Here is a 19,112-nt window from a genome sequence, read left to right as displayed (position 1 = left end):
ATTAAATAATTGAAAAATTCTTGAAAATATTGATGAGAATATTTTGTTTATTTTTATTCCTACAAAATTTTCTGAACATGTCAAGCAACTTTGCAGAAGGTTAAAGGATTGGCTAATGTAAAAAGAGGATATGATACTATGATCTGTCAATTTAGTAAAAATGAATTAATCTTTAATTCATATTGCTAAAAGAAAGACTACCCTGAAATGGCAAAAGAAAACTATGGAGGCAGTAAAAATGTCACTGGTTTCTAGTGGTTCAGGGAAATGGTGAGGCTGAATGTTGAAACACAATGGATTTCTTAGGATGGTGAAACACATTTTGTCAAAATGCATTGAATTTTTTTAACTCAAGAGTGAAGCTTAAGGTACGAAAATGAAAAAAAATCATTTAATAGAATTCCAAGATAGAATTCAGAATGAGCAAAGACAATCTAACTCTATTACAAATGTATAAAACTACTGTATTGAAGGTGATGATGAAGGAACTGATCTAAGTAGCTTTGGAATCCAGTGGGATCTATAGGAAAAAGTGAAGCATGTAAAATATTATATTTTAGGTGGTTTTCTACAAGCATTCAGTTCAGATCACTTGCTCAGTCATGTCCGACTCTTTGGGACCCCATGGACTGCAGCATGCCAGGCTTCCCTGTCCATCACCAACTCCTGGAGCTTGCTTAAACTCATGTCCATCGAGTCAGTGATGCCAACCAACCGTCTCATCCTCTGTCATCCCCTTCTCCTCCCACCTTCAATCTTTTCCAGCATCAGGGTCTTTTCCAATGAGTCAGTTCTTCCCATCAGGTGGCCAAAGTATTGGAGCTTCAGCATCAGTCCTTCCAATGGATATTCAGGACTGATTTCCTTCAGGATTGATTGGTTTGATATCCTTCCTGTCTGAGGGACTCTCAAGAGTCTTCTCTAACAACACAGTTCAAAAGCATAAATTCTTCAGTGCTCAGCTTTCTTTATGGTCCAACTCTCACATCCATACATGACTACTGGAAAAACCAAAGCTTTGACTAGATGGACCTTTGTTGGCAAAGTAATGTCTCTGCTTTTTAATATGCTGTCTAGGTTGGTCATAGCTTTTCTTCCAAGGAGTAAGCGTCTTTTAATTTCATGGCTGCAATCACCATCTGCAGTGATTTTGGAGCCCCCCAAAAATAAAGTCTGTCACTGTTTTCACTATTTCCCCATCTATTTGCCTTAAAGTAATGGGCCCAGAGGCCATTATCTTAGTTTTCTGAATGTTGAGTTTTAAGCCAACTTTTTCACTCTCCTCTTTCACTTTCATCAAGAGGCTATTTAATTCTTCTTCACTTTCTGCCACAAGGGTGGTGTCATCTGCATATCTGTGGTTATTGATATTTCTCCTGGCAATCTTGATTCTAGCTTGTGCTTCATCCAGCCTGGCATTTCTCATGACGTACTCTGCATTTAAGTAAAATAAGCAGGGTGACAATATACAGGCTCTTTTTTCCTATTTGGAACCAGTCTGTTGTTCCATGTCCAGTTCTAACTGTTGCTTCTTGACCTGCATACAGATTTCTCAGGAGGCAGGTCAGATTGTCTGGTATTCCCATCTCTTTCAGAATTTTCCAGTTTGTTATCCACACAGTCAAAGGCTTTGGCATAGTCAATAAAGCAGAAGTAGATGTTTTCCTGGAACTCTTGGGCTTTTTTGATGATCCAGTGGATGCTGGCAATTTGATCTCTGGTTCCTCTGCCTTTTCTAAATCCAGCTTGAACATCTGGAAGTTCATGATTCATGTACTGTTGAAGCCTGACTTGGAGAATTTTGAACATTACTTTTCTAGTTTGTACTGGATAACAATTCTGTATTGTTATATTTCTGCATTGTTATTTTCAGTAAGCATGAAAATTAAGTAAATAAATAGTGAATGGTAGAAACCAATTTTCTTAGTATTGGGTAAAAGTTTACATATATAGTCTTACAAGAGGCTGGAATAATCCTTAAAGCAATGAATTAGGGTTGGAGACATCAGTATGAGTTAATGTTTAGCTTAATATAGAGATAATTACATATATATATTTATAGAGGTGTATATCTAGATGGTTAATATACACAAGTAAATGTTTTCTTACTGTGTCAGTTACAGAGCCTAGAAACAATAAGCACACACAAAACCAGTATTTTACTTACAATACCATTATTCATTAAAAGCAAACAGCGTCCTTTAAAGAAAGACTTGATTCTAGGATTGAAGCAGGAAATATACAAGATAAAGTTGAATCATCTCATAGTGCCAGAAAGTAATAAAGTATTCAGAAACAAAGCAAACAAAAGGTATCCATGAGTCTGTAACAGTATAAATAAATGAATAAATAAATATTTGAGGGAGAATAAGCAAATTTCTCATGCTGAAAACTTGCAACTGATGAATGGATAAGCAATCAGTTGTAACTGGTTCATTCATAGTATAAGATATTATGAACACAACCCACCTAGGAAAGCACTGTAACAACTGAGGTGAATTTCAAAAGAATTTTGCTTAACATAAAAAAAGGGCATATTTAAAAATTGACTCACTTATGTTCTGCTTATAAGAAGCCCATCTTTTTGGACATTTGAAATAATTATTTGTTTTTAATTGGAGGTTATTTGCGTTACAATATTGTGTTGATTTCTGCCATACATCAACATGATCAACCATAGGTATACATATGTCTCCTCCCTCTTGAACCTCCCTCTCTCCTCCCACCGCATCCCACCCTTTAGGTGGTCACAGAAGAATGGTTTGAGTTCCCTGTGTCATACAGAAAATTCCCACTGGCTATCTCTAAATGTTTATATTTCCATGCTACTCTCTCAATCCATCCCACCCTCTCTTCCCCCGCTGTGTCTGCAAGTGCTGTTCTGTATCTGCATCTCCACTGCTGCCATGCAAATAGGTTCATGAGGGCCATCTTTCTAGATTCCATATATTTGTGTTAATATATATTTGTTTTTTATTTTTTCTGACTTACTTCACTCTGTATAATAGCCTGCAGGCTCATCCACCTCTTTAGCACTGACCCAAATCCATTTTTTTTTATGGTTGATATCCATGGTATATATATCCATTGTATATATGTATGTGTATATATACATTGTATAAATATCCATTGCATATATGTACCACAGCTTCTTGATCTATTCATCTGTTGACAGACATCTAGGTTGCTTCCATGTCCTAGCTGTTGTAAATAGTGCTGCAGTGAACGTTGGGGTACATGTGTCTTTTTTGATTTCAGTTTACTCAGGGTATATGCCCAGTAGTGGGATCGTTGGGTCATGTGATAGTTTTGTTCTTAGTTTTTTAAGGAAACTCCATACATTTCTCCATAATGGCTTTGTTAATTTATATTCCCACCAACACACTTCCCTTTTATTCACACCCTCCCCAGCAAATAGTGTTTATAGACTTTTTTTGATGATGGCCGTTCTTACTAGTGTGAGGTGATACCTCACTGTACTTTTGATTGGCATTTCTCTAATAATTAGTGATGTTGAACATCTTTTCATGTGTTTATATATGTAGAAGCCTACTTTAAATATAAATACACCAATAGCTTAAAAGTAGATGGGAAATGATAACCATGCTAACACTAATCATAATATATCTGTGGTAGCTATATTAATATCAGATAATTAGTGATAATATAATTAATATAAATATTATAATTAATATCAGATAATGTGAGATATTAATATCAGCTATTAAGTATTAGAAGAATATTACCATGAATAAATAGGGTCATATAGATAATGTATCATAACCACTGGAGTTCATACCAGGAAGTCAATATTGGTGTAACATTTGAGAACTAATTATTGTAATTCACCATGTTATCAGATTTACAATAAAAGCCACATGATTCCTTCAATAAGTGTAAAAAAAAAGCTTTGGACAAATTCACAGATGTATTTATTAAAAGCTATCAGCAAACTAGGTATAGAAAATGTAATCAAAGTAATGAAAAGTGTGGATGAAAACTATAGCTAACCTAATGTGAAATGATAGCTATCTCATAATTTTCCTATAAAACTGAATTACAGCAAGAGTTTCCATCTTGCCCTCAGAATGGAGGTATAGTAAAAGTAATTCAAGAAAATTAAATGAAAGCTACTTAGATTAGAAAGGAAGAATTGAAACTTTCCTTATTTATAGAACATTATACAAAATCTCAAAAATTAAAATCTCCTAGAATTTATACATAAATTTAGCAAGGTTATAATATTAATGTACAAAAATCTTATATGTTTCTACAAATGTAATAACAAATGTTAGTTTTTTTTATTAAGAAGTACTGTGAAATAAACCTGATAAAAACATTTGAAAGTGCTATGCATTTGTTTAGAGAATTAGAGAACACCTAAATAAATATAGATGGATGGATACTGTGTTCATAGGTCAGAAAACTCAGTGTTAAAACATCAAAATTTTCAAGTTGATCAAAACTCAATAAATGTTAATTGAAAAAAATGTCAATTGACTTTTTTTTTTCCCTTTGGGATTTCCTCCCCAGAGATAGTAGAAAATCCAACCGTGTAGGGAATAAAATTGGGTTCTAACCCTGAATTATCACTCTTGTTTTAAAAATAAAAGTATTGGTCACTATGTTTTTGCATAAGGATTGAAAGCAAAGATACTGTGCAGAAATATATGAGATTAAAGCAAACAGCAGTTCAGAATTCAGTCAAAATGAGTTTTGGAAAAGGCTCCAAAGACAGATGCCAATGCATATTAAATATTTAAAGTCTTGGCAGACAGTAAGTCAAGGCAAAACTCTAGACATCTAAGCACTGTGATTTGAAACAGATTTAATTTTAAGGTATACATCAGACAGAAATTTCTTATTTAGAGAAATTTATCAAATTAGAGGTGACTGACTAGAAAAAAAGCTGAGCACTGAAGAATTGTTGCTTTTGAACTGTGGCGTTGGAGAAGACTCTTGAGAGTCCCTTGGACTGCAAGGAGATCCAACCAGTCCATCCTAAAGGAAATCAGTCCTGAATATTCATTGGAAGGACTGATGTTGAAACTGAAGCTCCAATACTTTGGCCACCTGATGCGAAGAGCTGACTCATCTGAAAAGTACTGATGCTGGGAAAGATTAGAGGAAAGAGGAGAAGGGGACGACAAAGGATGAGATGGTTGGATGGCATCATGGACTCCATGGACATGAGTTTGAGTAAACTCCGGGAGTTGGTGATGGACAGGAAGGCCTGGTGTGCTGACATCCATGGGGTTGCAAAGATTCGAACACGAGTGAGCGACTGAACTGAACTGTCTCTAGGAGTAAAGTGGTGTAAGCTGCAGCCTTGATGACTTATTGAGTTTACCTGACAGATTTGTCACCAGCTCAAATTCAATTATATTCTTATTTATAATTTGACATTCACTTATGGTATTTAGAAATATCACCTTTGTGGAGCAATAAACTATGTTTTGTAAGAAGATAATATGAAAGACTTCTTTGAAAAGATCTTTTGTGAACTCTACTTATTGGGATTTAGTATAGTTATTTCCCAATATTACCTTAATTTTTACTATTTTGTCAATGACTAAAAATTGTAATATATATATTTTAATATTTTATAGCATAAAACTCAACATCCCTAATGCTTATCCTTGGGACAGAGGACTATATGAAAGTTTCCTAGATATGCATAATCCCTTAAATTAAAAAAAATGATAAATTGGACTTCATCAAAATTAAACATTTTTTTAATTGAAAAAGACCTTATTAAGAAGATGAAAAGTGTACACTAGGGTAAATTATCTACAAAACCACATATCTAACAAAATTCTTATGTGTAAAATAAGGAAGTCTTAAAACTCAACATTAAAAAAAAATTCCAATTATAAATGGACAAAAGACATGAACAGTCATTTTACCAAAGAGAAGCAATACATGCATTATTGAAGTCCCAAGAGGAGAGGGCAAAAGGGGAAGAGAATTTATTCAAATAAAAAATAATGACTGACCAGTAAAGTAAGTCACATAAATACAAATATTGCATTTTATCACTTATAGGTGAAACATAAAAAGTAAATGAATATAACAAAACAGAAACATAATCAGATACAGAGAAGAAACTCACATTTACCAATGTGGAGGAGAGATGGGGGGAGAGGCAATACAGGGGTAGCAGATAGTTTGTATGTTTTATACATACGACTATTATAAAATAAATATGATACAAGAGTGTACCGTACAGCACAGGGGATGCAGCAATATAGCCAATATTTTATAGCAATTTTAAATGGAGTATTGTGTCACTATGTTATACACCTGAAACTAATGTATTGTAAATCAATTACACTTAAAATGAAAAGAATAATTGAAAACTTCCAACATCTAGGGCAAACCTTAGACATTCAAAACTCACATGTCCCCCAACAAAGACAATTTAAAAATATGTTCTCCAAGACATATTATCAGATCAGATCAGATCAGTCGCTCAGTCGTGTCCGATTCTTTGCGACCCCATGAATCGCAGCACGCCAGGCCTCCCTGTCCATCACCAACTCCCAGAGTTCACTGAGACTCACGTCCATCGAGTCAGTGATGAGGAGAGGATGACGAGGCGGTGAGGAGATACCCCTCATCCAAGGTAAGGAGCAATGGCTGCGCTTTGCTGGAGCAGCCGTGAAGAGATACCCCATGCCCAAGGTAAGAGAAACCCAAGTAAGACGGTAGATGTTGCAAGAGGGCATCAGAGGGCAGACACACTGAAACCATACTCACAGAAAACTAGTCAATCTAATCACACTAGGACCACAGCCTTGTCTAACTCGATGAAACTAAGCCATGCCTGTGGGGCAACACAAGATGGGCGGGTCATGGTGGAGAGATCTGACAGAATGTGGCCCACTGGAGAAGGCAATGGCAAACCACTTCAGTATTCTTGCCTTGAGAACCCCATGAACAGTATGAAAAGACATACTATATGGCTGCTTAAAATCAAACACACAAATATTTTTTTAAATAATCAGAGAAAAATATCCTCACCTACAAAGGAACTACTATAAGGCCATCAGCAGATTACCTAGCACACAACTTGCAGGTCAGGAGAGAGTGGGATGATATAGTCAAACTGATGAAAGAGAAAAAACCCTGCCAACCAACAAAAATGTACTCAGAAGAGTGGTCTGTTACAAATGAAGGTGAGGGAAAGACTTTTCCAAAAATGCTGAGGGAGTTTATTACTACTAGACTGGCATTATAAGAAATGCTAATGGTAGTTGCTCATGTTGAAACAAAAGAACATGAACACAAAAATATAAAAATTTCAAAACTCACTATAACGGTAAGAATGTAGTCAAATTCAGAATATTTTAATACAGAAATGGTGGTATGTAAATCGCTTTTAACTCTGGTATAAGTGTTAAAGGATAAGAGTATAAAAAATAACTACAGCTACAATAATGTGTTAATGGATATGCTATATATATATATAGAAGATGTAAATTGTAACAAACATCAAATGTGCTGGGAGAAGTTTAAGTGTAGAGTTTTTGTATGTGGTTGAAGTTATCAGCTTAAATTAGACTATTGCATCTATAAGATGTCTTATATAGACCTTCTGTAACTACAAATATAAAACTTGTAGCAGAACACTAAATGATAAAGGAGCCAAAGATTATCACTATAAAATATCATCTAATAACAAAAGAAAGACAGCACAAGAGAAAGAAAGGAACTACAAAACAGTCAGAAAACAGTAAATACAATGACAATAATAATTACTTGAAGTGTAAATGATCAATTCTCAAATCAAAAGACCTACAGTGGCTGAATAGATTAAAAAATCAAGACCTATCTATATTCTATCTCTAAGACAGTCACATTAGATTGAAGGACACACATAGGCTGAACGTAAGAGGGATGGAAAAATTATTTTATGCATTTGGTGACCAAAAGTGAACAGGAGTGGCTATACTTAAATTAGACAAAACTTAAGTAAAAAAGGTTAAAAGAGACCAAGGTCACTATCTAATGATAAGAGTTAACTCAGCAAGAGGATATAACAATTATAAATGCATATGTACCCAACACTGAAACATGTAAATATGTAAAGCATATGTTAACAGAAATGAAGGGAAACTTGGTCAACCTTAAGGTAATAAGGGATTGCAATACCCCATTTTCAATACTGAATAGATGATCTAGACAGAAAAATCAGTAAGGAGGCAGTGAAAGTGAACAAAACTATAGATCAAATAAACCCAACAGACATATATCAAACATTCTATCCAACAGCAATAGAGTACATATTTATTTCTAATACACACAGAATATTCTCCTGTTTGGATTATATTTTAGGTCACAAGACAAGTCCTAGCAAATTTAAGAAGATTGATATCATTTCAACTGTCTTTTCTTACAGTAATAGTATGCAGCCATGAAATTAAAAGATGCTTGCTCCTTGGAAGAAAATATGACCAACCTAGACAGCATATTAAAAAGCAGAGACATTACTTTGTCTGTCTAGTCAAAGCTTGTAGTAGCTTTCCAGAAGTCATGTATGGATGTGAGAGTTGGAGTGTAAAGAAAGCTGAGCACCAAAGAATTGATGCTTTTGAACTGTGGTGTTGGAGAAGACTCTTGAGAGTCCCTTGGACTGCAAGGAGATCCAACCAGTCCATCCTAAAGGAAATCAGTCCTAAATATTCATTAGAAGGACTGATGTTGAAGCTGAAGCTCCAATACTTTGGCCACCTGATGCGAAGAACTGACTCATTTGAAAAGACCCTGATGGCTGGGAATGACTTAAGGAGGGAGAAGGGGACAACAGAGGATGAGATGGTTGGATGGCATCACCGACTCAATGGACATGAGTTTAAGTAAGCTCTTGGAGTTGGTGATGGACAGGGAAGCCTGGCATGCTGCAGTCCATGGGGTCACAAAGGGTTGGACATGACTGAGTGACTGGATTGAACTGAGAATGAATATTAGGAAAAATAGAAAATTCATAAATATGTGGAAATTTAGAAACTCACTTCTAAACAACCAGTAGGGCAAAAGAGGTAATCAAAAAATAATTTGAGACAAATGAAAATGGAACTAATCATATAAAAGCTTAAGGCATGCAGCAAAAAACAGTCTGAACTGGGAAATTTACAGTAATAAGGTACCTGTGTGCGTGCTCAATGGCTTCAGTCGTGTCTGACCTTTTGTGGCCCTATGGACTGTAGCCCGCCAGCCTCATCTGTCCATTCAATTTTCTAGGCAAGGATACTGGAGTGGGTTGCCATTCCCTTCTCCAGGGGATTTTCCCTACCCAGGAATCAAACCCAAACCCGTCTCCTTCACTGTAGGCAGATTTGTTACTGCTGAGGCAATGGGGTAGCCATTAAGGGAAAACAAAAAAACAAAAAACAAAGAACTCAACCTGACTTCAGACATCAAGAAATTAGAAAAAGAGCAAACTAAACCTAAATTTAGAAGAAGGAAAGGAATAATAAATATCAGAGCAGAAATAAATGAAATAGGCTAAAAAGCAATAAAACAGACAAAGAAACTTGAGGTTTTTTTCTTTTTAAAGATGAACAGAATTACCAAATTATTAGATCTACTAACAAAAAGAGAACTGAAATAAAATTAAAAATGAAAGACAACACATTACAACTGATGTCATAGAAATACAAAGATCATAAGAGACTATTACGGATTCATAATGCCAAATAATTGGACAACCTATAAGAAATAAATCCCCAGAAAAATAAAACCTACCAACAATGACATAAATAAAAAGCAAATATAAACATACAAATAATGAGAAAGGATATTGAATCAGTAGTGAAAGCCTCCCCCAGAATACAAGTTCAGGACTTGATGACTTCACTGTTGAATCCTAACAAACATTTAAAGACAAGGCCAGCATTGCTCTCATACCAAGTCAGATAAAGAATTAGAAGAAAAAAAATGGATAGACCAATTACTTATACACATAAAATTCCTAAAAAACAACCCTAAACCCTAGTAAATTGAAGTTAACAGTATATTAAATAGGTTAAGTACCGTGATGAAACGTGATTAATTCCTGGGTGCCAAGATGGAACACACACAACTCACTAAATGTGATATACCACGTTAAAGAACGAAAGATAAGAATCATATGGTCATCTCAATAAATGCAGAAAAATTATTTGACAAAATTCAATGGACTTTCATTTTAAAAATGAATAAATAAGATTTAGGAAAATTGTACCTCAAGATAATACAGGCCATGTGTGAAACGCCTACTGTTAACATTATATACAATGATGAAAAATTAAAAGTTTTTTCTCTAATATGAGGAACAAGTTAAGGTTTCCCATTTCTACATTATAACATATACAAAAATCAATTCAGTTGATTAAAAACTTAATTATAACATCTGAAACCATAAAACTCTGAGAAGTAAACATAGAGGGCAACCTTCAGGACATTTGTCTTAGTAATGATTTTCTGGGGGGATCTGACATTCAAAGCAAAGGCAGCAAAAGTAAAATTAAATAAATGAGGCTACACAAAACTAAAAGGCTTCTGTACAACAAAGAAAATCAACAAAGCAAAAGGCAACCTCTGGGGTACATGTGTGTGCACTCAGTTGCTCAGTTGTGTCCTACTCTTTGCGACCTCATGGCCTTTAGCCCACCAGGCTCTTCTGTCCATGAGATTTTTCCAGGCAAAAACCCACTGGAGTGGGTTGCCATTTTCTCCTCCAGGGAACTTACACAGTAGGGAACAATGTTTGAAAAGCATACATCTAATAAGGGGTTAATACCCAAAATATATTGGGAACTAAATAGCACGAGAGCAAATAACCTAATTAAAAATTTGCATAACTCCTGAATAGACATTTTTCCAAAGAAGATGTAAAGATGGCACACAGATATGTGGAAAAGTGCTCAGTGTCAGTTAATCATTTGGAAAATGCACATCAACATCATAATGAGATATCACCTCATGGCTGTTAGAGAAAATATTAAAAAAATGAATGTTAATAAGGATATAGATAAAAGGAGCCCTTGTACATTGTTGTAAGAAATGTAAGTTGATACAGCTTTTACTGAAAGCAATATGGATACTCCTCAAAGAATTAAAAATAGAGTTACTATGATCCAGCAATCTTATTTCTGCATGAATATCCAAATAAAATGAAATCAGGATCTCCAAGTGACATCTACACTCTCAGGTTCAATTATAGCGTTCACAATACCCAAGATATGGAAACAATCCAGGTATCTATCAATGCCCTTCAAGAACTTAAAGATTAAATAAATTCTAGTACATTGATACAATGGCATCTCAGAACAAAAGAAATTAACTATTGATACATGTAAAATCATGTATCTCAAAAACATTATGTCTTGTGAAAAAGGTTTGCCTCAAAAATTTTCATAGTACATGATGCCATCTCTATAACATTCAGGCATGACAACAGAGACAGGCAGGGCACGGAGCAGGAGTGTGCTACGGGGTGTGCTAATACGTAGTGATGGCCCGACAGTTTTTGTGTGTGTGTGTGTGTGTGTGTGTGATATTGGAGCCATCTGTATTTTGGGTGTGGTGTTGATTACACAAGTTTGTTCATAGGATGAAACTGTGTATAATGATACACATATGAATAATATCTGAAAAGTCATGAAAATTGGGGAATATCTGTGGCTTAGTTAACAGTGTTCTACCAATGTTTATTTTCTGTTTTGGGTATTGTATTTCAGTTATATAAGATTTCACCATTGAGGAAATCTGGGAAGTACACTGTACTATTTTTGCAAAATCTGGTCTATAGTTACTTAAAAAAGTTAAAAGGAAACTCATTCTATAATAAAAATATCTTTATAGAATAAAATTTTGAGAGTCCCTTGGACTGCAAGGAGATCCAACCAGTCCATTCTGAAGGAAATCAGCCCTGGGATTTCTTTGGAAGGAATGATGCTAAAGCTGAAACTCCAGTACTTTGGCCACCTCATGAGAAAAGTTGACTCATTGGAAAAGACTCTGATGCTGGGAGGGATTGGGGGCAGGAGAAGGGGACGACAGAGGATGAGATGGCTGGATGGCATCACTGACTCGATGGATGTGAGTCTGAGTGGACTCCGGGAGTTGGTGATGGACAGGGAGGCCTGGCGTGCTGTGATTCATGGGGTCACAAAGAGTCCGACACGACTGAGCGACTGAACTGAACTGAACTGAATGTACTTGGGTTATTTTTTATACCTTTTCCAGACAATGCACATGTATTTTATGTTGTTATAATTGATTATAAAGTAGTTCAATGTTTTTATCTTATAATTACATTGTATTTTTAAAATCTCTTCAGAAAGTAATATTTATGAGTTTGCTTTTAATGGAAACCCCATATGTGGTTACATTTATACAACCCAAAAATAAATTTGACAAACCATTGAATATTTTATTTCCAATTGATTGAGGGCAGGAGGAGAAGGGGACGACAGAGGATGAGATGGTTGGATGGCATCACCAACTCAATGGACTTGGGTTTGGGTGGACTCTGGGAGCTGGTGATGGACAGGGAGGCCTGGTGTGCTGCAGTTCATGGGGTCGCAAAGAGCTGGACACGACTGAGTGACTGAACTGAACTAATTGAGTCTTTGAAAAGTCACCTTAACTATCTTTGAATAAATGTTTTCTTTTTAAATTAAAATTAATAGACTTTATACTTTAGGGCAATATTAGATTTATGGAAAAATTGAGCAGTGAGTATAACAGAGTTCCCAGTATACCCTTGTCACTCCCAGTTTCCTCTGTTATTAACATCTTGCATTATTTTGGTACATTTGTTAAAAATGCTGAATCAAAATTGACATATTATTATAAAGTGACACTCCAGTTTTATTGGAGTTTATTCTTGATGTGGTACAGTTGTATGGGATTTGAGAAATGCTTGATATCATGTATTGACATTATATTATCATACAGAATACGGGCTTCACTGATAGCTCAGTTGGTAAAGAATCTACCTGCAATGCAGGGGACCCTGGTTCGATCCTTGGGTCGGGAAGATCTGCTGGAGAAGAGATACAGTACCCACTCCAGTGTTCTTGGGCTTCCCTTGTGGCTCTGCTGGTAAAGAATCCGCCTGCAATGCTGGAAGACCTGGGTTTGCTCCCTGGGTTGGGAAGATCCCCTCGGAGAAAGGAAAGGTTACCCACTGCAGTATTCTGGCTTGGAGAATTCCATGGACTGTATTGTCATGTCAGTCCATGGGGTCGCAAAGAGTCAGACACAACTGAACAATTTCACTCACTATCATATGGGATAGTTTACTGACCTGAATACTCTTGCTCAACCTACAGATCCCCCCTTCCTTTCCCTTGAACCCTAATAAACAGTGATATTTTTACTGTCTCTACATTTTGCCTTTTCCAAAACGTCATATAGTTGGAATGGTACAGTGTATGCTCTTCTCAGACTGGCTTCCTTCACTTAGCAACTTGTATTTAAGTTTCTCCTTTCTGTGCCTTGTTAACCAATTTCTTTGAATTACTGAATAATATTACATTGTATAGATGTACCATAGTTTATTCATTCACCTATTAAGGACATTTTGGTTGCTTCTAAGTTTTGAACAAAGCTGCTACAAACATTAGTGTGGAGGTTTTTGTGTAGATATATTTTCAACTTATTTGGGTAAATATCACTGAGTGAAATTTCTAGATCATATGATAAGACTGTTTAGCTTTGTAAGAAATGGCCAGACTGTCTTCCAAACTGGTCATAACATTTTGCATTACCACCGACAATGGAAGAGAATTCCCACTTTTCCACATCCTGCCTGCATTTGTTGTTGTCAGTGTTTTGCATTTTAGCCCATTCTAATGGATATGTTAGGATGTCTCATTTTTTTTTTTTTTTTAATATGACCTGTGATATTGAGTGGCTTTCCAAGTGACTCAGTGGTAAAGAATCTGCCTGCCAATACAGGAGATGCAGAAGACGCGGGTTTAATCCCTGCATAGAGAAGATCCCCTAGAGGATGAAATGGCAACCCACTCCACTATTCCTACCTGGACAATCCCATGGACAGAGAAGCCTGGAGAGCTACAGTCCATGGGGTGGCAAAGACTTGGATATGACTGAGCATGCATGCATGGTATTATTGGGCATCATGTCATATGTTTCTTTGGCATCTATATATCTTCTTTAGTGATGTGTCCAGATCTTGTGCTTATTTTTAATTTGGTTGTTTGATATCTTATTGTTGAATTTTAAGAGTTCTTTGTATATTTTGTTTATAAGTCTTTTATCAGATACGTATTTTGAAAAAATTTTTTAATAGTCCATGCCTTTTCATTCTCTCAACAATGCCTTCTGTAGAGCACAGTTTTATATTTTAAATAAGTCTAATTTATCAGTTTTTTTTTTTTTTCCATTCATGGATGCCTTGCTGTTGTGTTCTTGTTTTTTAATTTAATTATTCCTAGGGATTTTTATTTTTTTAGGAATAATTTTACGGTTTACAAAAATCAAAAATTTATGTCCCGAGATTTTCACACTAACCAGAGAAAATAAGTAGATCTTTTAGTATTTGCTCATTTTATGTTGCTTGCAATTGATTATTGATTACTTTCTAATGCTTATACAATTTCTAAATTCAGTTACCCAGACTTTGAGGGAGGATGTCAGAAGAGGAGAGAGGAGAAATTTTGTCACCATCCTGAGGAATTATTTGTATTCATTTGTATTTATTTTCCCAAACTAGAGGTGGATGATTTGGTTAAAGCCTCAGACATTGGTTCTATGGCATAGGTCAATGATTAAAAATCCGTATTTTTATTAAAGAGGGTGATGTTCTACACCCCAGCTTCTGTTTGAAATATTTATGGGAATGAATGCTCAGTGTATTTCAGTTGTGATCAATATGTGACCCCACTGTGTCTGATAATAAGTAGTCATGCTTTTCTTTTCTTTTTTTTTATAATGCCAATCTCTTCCTTCCTTCCTTAATGAGAATGGCTTTGTTAATGGTGTAGTTCTGACATGCCATCTATTCCAGTGCCAGGAGAGTTTTCAAAAATAGTATTTTCTCTTCACTCTCTTCCAGATGGTTTCATAATTGATTTATTTTTGCAGATGTTGTAAGGGAAATTTCAGGGTACAAGCCAACAAAACATCAAAGAAAGTAATAAAAGTGGACTTTTTCATCAAGTATTCATTATGTAAAAATGTTTGATATCAAACTGCAGGTACAGTAGATTATCAGCCAAGCATATTATGATTTTATAAATTGCATGCCAGTTATTTGGGATATAAATTGATCTTTTTGCTTTATGGGAGGTGGGGATCTTTGAAATTAATTTAGTAATAGCCATAAATCAAATATTCTAACTTCATTTTCAAAAAGAGTCATGTAATTGTATTTTCTTGCCTTTTTATATGTTTCTATGGTTTTACAGTGTTTGACTATCATACTGGGAAGACAGCCAGCCACAAACTATTATTATGAGGACCATGTTAGGAAACCAAAGTTCAGAGATGTAAAGTGATTTATTATAGTGTCATTCAGTCGTATGACTCCTAATCCTCTATGCATTATTCCAATACCAGAGAATCTCTTCTATACAGAACCCCTGATATAGATGCAAGTTAAAAATGTTTCACTTCTTTCCAGGACCATTTTCAATGCTGAAGTCTGTAGGAATACAAAAGATTGACTTGTATGAATTTTTTTTTTCATTTGGTTCCAAAATACTTTGTTTTAATGAAAGAAATTATTGAAAGTTTTACTGGAAAATAAATTCTTAGTTTTAGGGTTTGAAAAAAGTCATAGAAGTCATGAAGTGCAAGGTTCCTTCCTAGCTAAAAGTCTTTCCTACGTTCTTCTTGATGGATAAATTTCCTACCTTTGACAGAAAGTTTATCTAAAGATGGGATGATAAATTTCCATTTTTTGAAATTTCTGAGTTTAAGACATTTTCTTCTTAAGCAAGTCAATATTTGTTTCCTTCTAATTGTGATGGTCTCAGGGTTGTCATAACATGAGTGTGAATAAATATGTTGGTTCTGTGACAGGGCAGTTTTTTAATTGATTTAATATTTCATTTTGACTCAAAAAATCTTCCTTTAAACCTTCATTTTTGATAATATTATACTATTTCTGCTAGCTCATATTTTCGCTAAAAGTATCTTGACCCTATAATAAACTGCTGTATGGAAAGTTATCTATATTTCTCATCAAGACGATCATTTTCAGCCTTTACTAAACTTAAAATTCTTTGACATATTTCAGGCCGTGTGTGTGTGTTAGTCGCTCAGTCATGTCCAACTCCTTGCAACCCCATGGACTGTAGCCTGTCAGGCTTCTCCATGCATAGGATTTTCCAAGCAAGAATACTGGAGTGGGTTGCCATTTCCTTCTCCAGGATTTCAAGCCATAATTTCTTCTCAAAGTTCAGCGAATGGCCTAGAAGTAGGTGTGAGACTTTACAGTGGGAGGGGATGAAACTTGCTTAAGGTGGCCATTTGGGGAACAGCTGCCCAGAAATTCATATTTCATCATGCTCTTAGTTGTTTTGCTATTTTGTGCAATAGAAAGAGATGGAAAAACCGGTACAATATTTGTACCTTCTCTTTGTGCAATAGAAGGACATGGAATGAATGTAGAGAGAGTGATTTGGAACTCTGATCCTCATCAAACAAAATGATTAACTAGAATGTTTCAGTCAAATAAAATTTATTGTAGCAGCAAAGGACAAATTGTGGTGTTAGTTAATAACACAATTGTAATGTATCTAGGAAAATTATATTTAGCACATTAAATAATTATGGTGAAATAGAAACAAAAGAAGCACTGCAAAATAACTGCATTCTTAGGGCCACAAGAACCCAGCAGGAGTCCAATCAAGTATATCTGCAGAATCAACTCCCAGTGACTTGAATATGTCCTTACTCTGCCTCTCTAATGAATCTCCTGTCCCTGCTATTGATATTATAATGATAAAAGCCATAAGAAATGTGACAGATCATAATTAGGAGTGCTATGATCTGAAGTCAAGCTAACTTCACTTTTGGGTAAAGTCTGGGAGGGTGAGTACACGTTTAATTAACAGATAAAGATGAGCTCACAAGAAGGAAATTTGGATTGTACTGAGCACAAAGCCTAGAGAGCTTCCAGAGTGTTGAAGACCTGTTAAGACCTCTGCTGAATTTAGTACATAAATTACAATTGTTAAAATCTCTCATCTCAGAATTTTTGCATGATGTCATTGTTCCATGGAAGGAAATCTTTGAAAGAACAGCTATTTTAATGTAAGGATCTGTGACTAGAAAAGATGACTAAGATGGGTAATTTCGATGACAGAAAACAAATCTTGAATCTGGATACTTATTTGGAGCACCTGACTATGCCATAACATAGTTAAGAACAGATTTAGGAAACCAATATTATAAACATTTGAGAAACCAGGGTTTGGAATATATTCTTACTGACTTTTCTGACAAAAGAAGAATCAGTAATTTATTGTAAAATATAGAAAATAAAGAAGGGAAAAATGAAGAAAATATATATGATATAGATATATGTGTAACTGAAGAAAAATAACAATTTTTTTTTTTCTGTAGACCCATACAGTTTTTTAAAAATGCATATGCATGTGTACTTTATCTGGAGCTAAGTTTTATAAAATTCATGCTTCATAGTTTCCACTCTTTTCTAAACTGATTTTTCACTTAAAACTTCATGCATTTTATGTTATTAAATATAATTTCAGATATTGATTTTTAATTGAGGTATAATTGATATATAGCATTACATTTGGAGAAGGCAATGGCACCCCACTCCAGTACTCCTGCCTGGAAAATCCTGTGGATGGACGAGCCTGGTGGGCTGCAGTCCATGGGGTCGCTGAGGGTCGGACACGACTGAGCGACTTCACTTTCACTTTTCACTTTCATGCATTGGAGAAGGAAATGGCAACCCACTCCAGTGTTCTTGCCTGGGGAATCCCAGGGACGGGGGAGCCTGGTGGGCTGCCGTCCAAGGGGTCGCACAGAGTCGGACAAGACTGAAGCAACTTAGCAGCAGCAGCAGAAGCGTTACATTGGTTTCAGGTATACAACAATTAAATATTTGTATGTACTGCAAAATGATCACCACAATAACTCTAGTTAACATCTATCAACTTACATAGTTACAAATTTATTTTTTTTTATGATGAGAATTTTTAAGATTACTCTCTTAGCAGCTTTCAAATGTGCAATCAAGTATTATTAACTATAGTCACTATGCTGTGTATTACATCCTCTCAACATTTATTTTATAATTGGAAATTTGTGTCTTTTGGCTCTCTTAACCCATCCCAACCTGTACTCTTCTGTGTCTGAAAACCACCAATCTATTCTGTATCTATAAACTTGTTTTCTTTGAATTTTGCTTTTGTTTTGTTTAGATTCCACATATAAGTGAGATCATATGGTATTTGCCTTTCTGTCTCTGAATTGTTTCATTTAGCATGATGCCCTATATATGTATATTTATTTATTTTTCTTTATCCATTAATCAACCAGTGTATACTTAGGTGGTTATGAATCATGGTTATTGTAAATAGTGATGCAATGAACATGGGGTCCATATTTATTTTCAAGTTTGTCTTTTCATTTCCTTCAGATACCTAAAAGTAGAATTACTGAGTCGTATGGTAGTTCTATTTTTCATTTTTTAAGGAAGCTGCATACTGTTTTCCATGGTGCCTGCACCAACTTACATTCCCATCAGTAGTGCACAAGGATTTCCTTTCCTCCATATTCTCACCAACACTTTTTATTTCTTGCCTTTTGTGTTAATAGCCCATTCTGATAGATATGAGATGATACCTTACCGTGGATCTGATCTGCATTTCTTTGATTAGTTGAGCATCTTTTTGTGTCTATTGGCCATCTGTCTGTCATCTTTGGAAAACTGTCTATTTAAATGTATTGTTCATCTTTAATTGGACTGTTTTTTTTTTTTTTTGCAATTGAGTTGTTTGAGTTCTTTATATATTTTGAGTATTAACCCCTTATCAGATATATAATTTGAAAATATTTCCCCCTATTCAGTAGGTTGTATTTTCATGTTGTTGATGGTTTCCTTTGCTGTTCAGAAGGTT

Source organism: Bos taurus, chromosome 26, assembly GCF_002263795.3.
Source record: "Bos taurus isolate L1 Dominette 01449 registration number 42190680 breed Hereford chromosome 26, ARS-UCD2.0, whole genome shotgun sequence".
NCBI lineage: Eukaryota > Metazoa > Chordata > Mammalia > Artiodactyla > Bovidae > Bos > Bos taurus.
The sequence above is the reverse complement of the archived record's forward strand: the minus strand, read 5'-3'. Positions refer to the sequence as shown.